This window comes from Vigna radiata, chromosome 6 (genome assembly GCF_000741045.1).
Source record: "Vigna radiata var. radiata cultivar VC1973A chromosome 6, Vradiata_ver6, whole genome shotgun sequence".
Lineage (NCBI taxonomy): Eukaryota > Viridiplantae > Streptophyta > Magnoliopsida > Fabales > Fabaceae > Vigna > Vigna radiata.
Genome location: NC_028356.1, coordinates 21,424,430 through 21,427,303, shown reverse-complemented (window position 1 = coordinate 21,427,303; position 2,874 = coordinate 21,424,430).

Sequence of the window (2,874 nt, the reverse complement as noted above, 5' to 3'; positions counted from 1 at the left end):
TCTTCTTCTTCACTTGGATTGCTGACCTGGCATGTTGTACCTTGCGTCCCAAGTCTCTCAAACTGCATAGCTTCCTCAACAAGCTTCTTTTACACTTAGAGTAGCTTGATTAGCACGTTTTTTAGTCACTCCTTCATCTATAAAAGGAGGACTTTTCTCTTTGTAAAACTTCAACTTTGAAACTAATGAAATGTTGTTGAGATTTCTTCAGAGTCATTCTTCAGAGTTCAAACAGATGTGCCTATTCTGCACCCTCTCCTCTAGCCTCCTTCCCTCTTGGAAGGCTTTCGGAGCTTGAGATTCCTTGCTTCTTCCACGCCCCTTCATTGAAGCCTTCATCAAACACCTTCCGTGCTTCACTTTGTTCCTTCATTCCGCTGCCATCTCTGGACTTGGAGGTTGTTCGTAATTGAATTGCAAGGGAGCTTCCATCATTTGGCATCAAGAGCCAGTTGTTCCAGTCACGCTTCAAAAGCTAAGTGATAGCTTTACTTCATTCCTCTGTTTCTCGTTCATGTATTGTTCCATGCATTCTAATTTTTTTTTCAATCTTTGCTTCGGTTTATTCTACTGTCCTGTGAATGTTTGATCCATTTCACTATTTTATAGCTTTTATTCCTTCATTTTAATCGATGCTTCCTTTGAATTTTTCTTTCAATTCAGCCTGATTCTCATTTCAGTTTGTCTCAGTCATGTGCACTGTTATGACATTGCTTTTGCTGTTCATATAGTAATTCCATTCCAGCTTTCAAATTTTTTCATTTTGATTGACTCATGTGTGTTGCTCGCTATCTGTTAATCATAAAAAGCACTGCTATAGTGTTTAGCTTGGATAATTTGTGCTGACAGCTTTACACTCTGAATTTTCGTTCCAAATTCTGCATCGCATTCTTTTTTCTCGGGTTGATCATGTGTGTGCTGCTTAGATCCACATTTCTGTTGTTTTAAGCTTTGTTCCAGACTGTGTTATGATTGTGAATGTGTCTAGACTGATTCTAATTCATATGAATCACAAATGAGCAAAGTGAGTGATTGAGTTCTGCATAATTTGTTAAATTCTGTAGTAAAGAGTTCATTTCAGGTATCATTTCATTCTGTCCAGTTTTTCGGATTCTGCACCTATGAACAACTTTGCTTCATGTGTTTGATCAATTATCAACTGATTATAACCTTTGTTAAGTGCCTAATTCAAATTTGAGTGGTTCAGTTGTGAAAATTTTCATTATACACTGTTCATATTGTCACGGTTTCTGGTTTTGTTGGCTTTTGCACCGTGCCTGTTTTCATTGTTGTATTATAGGTCACTTGAATTCTACTAGCTCATCTTGTCTAAGCTAGATCTAGTGCATAGGACATTCTTATATGTTGTTTGATCCAACCAGCCATTGACTCTTTGCATTTTCTTAAATCTGTTGTTGTTTACTCCATCTTACAGCATATTTTGGCAACTCAATAGGTGATTTTGAGTTTATGTTTCTTTCTGTGCATAGTAACTGTTTGAACACATTCATTTGAACATTTAAAACTTGTTTGAATGGTCTATTTGCTCTTTTCTCAGCCACATCATCATTTCACATCTTAAACCATCATTTTTCTTGAAATATGCAAGTGCACACCTCATATTGAGATCCTTACTGTTTTGGATCAGTGTCATTGAGTTTGGAGACATTTTTGGTGAATTGAAATTGGTTTGTTACTTTTCATATGGTAAATTTTGAGCCAAATTGGTATTAACTTGCTGCATCACCAAATTTTACTCATTTTTAAGTAGTGCACTTGTCATTTTCTGCTGCAGTCACCTTCTTTGCTTTCTAGGTGTTTGTACACATCTATTATGATGATATAAAGTTGTTTGAAGTGTCATTGAACCATTTACATACCTGCCATTCAAATTCACCACTGTTGTTTCTCATTTTTCAGCCAATTTTTCACTGCTGCAGCACGGTTTCATTGTTGTCACCATATCAGATTTTTGATTTTGCAAAATTGGATTGCAAAAGCTGGGATTTACCTTCTAAATCATTTCCAATGTTCAACCACATCTAAAAGCATACAGAAAAAAGCAATTATATCCCTGCAATCCAGTTTTGAAAAGCACAATTCAGATAACCACATAAATTTGTTGTTCATTGAGGCATTTTGACAAACACTTATGCATTTATATCAAACAGTTTAAAGCATAGATTTTAGCCACTATTTTTGAATTTTTCTTGCATTATTAATCTGTTCTAGACCCTTTCTTAGGCTCCTTTTGTGTGCCTCCTTTTATTCCAGTTGTATCTCACTTGAATTCACCATTTTTGGCTTCCATACTATACTTGCAATTTGGTTTTTGGCTAATTCAGTTCTGGTGCAGCAGCTGTCCAATTCTCTCACGGTTTTGGTGTGTTTGGCAGTGGTGTGTGACTTCTGCCGAGGTGCTCCAGCTCCAGAAATTTCTCTTCAAGAGGGTAGCATCCTAGGAAGTGGAGAGTTTGTAGAATTGGACACAAAGGTTGTTCTCCAAGTTGCAGCCTTGTGCAGTTTTCAACAGCATTTCTCCACTCCTCACACCACAATTTTTAAACACTTTGGAGCTATACTACATCAAGCTTTAGTAGATTCTCATTGTATACATATTGTAGCTGATTTTCTCACTTTTACAGCCTTGTATCACAGAACCTTTGAGGTTTAATTTTCTTTACATTTTTCAAACTTAAAGTAACTTGGGAAAATGCTTTTCAAGCAATTCCAAGTCTACTAAGCAACATTGTAATAGTTAGTTCCCACTTCTTAGAGTGAAAGTGTGTCAAGGGGCTCCAAGTGTCACTTGCACTTTCACATAGAGCCGGTTATCATTGCCTTCCATTTCCATTCATTTACTTTTCTTTGCTT